Below are 291 nucleotides of genomic sequence, written 5' to 3' on the forward strand. Positions count from 1 at the left end.
TTTGCACTCAATTAGAACATTTCTTCCCATAAACAAAGTAAATATGAGTGAATTTACCATGCTAATAAAATTTCTGGTTTTGCCAAAGCCATTATGATCTCCAAAGGTATATGTATCTATAATAATACTAAAGGGAAGACGACTACCAGTAGCAAGAAAATGCATTAAAAAAGATTAAAACGTTATGGAAAAGCATATCAGTACAGTATCTACATTTTACCAAAAACATGTTTGGTAACATACACATAAAATATAACAGCAAAGGAACTAATAAAATGTCAAATTTGCAGG

This window comes from Penaeus monodon, chromosome 19 (genome assembly GCF_015228065.2).
Source record: "Penaeus monodon isolate SGIC_2016 chromosome 19, NSTDA_Pmon_1, whole genome shotgun sequence".
Classification (NCBI taxonomy): domain Eukaryota; kingdom Metazoa; phylum Arthropoda; class Malacostraca; order Decapoda; family Penaeidae; genus Penaeus; species Penaeus monodon.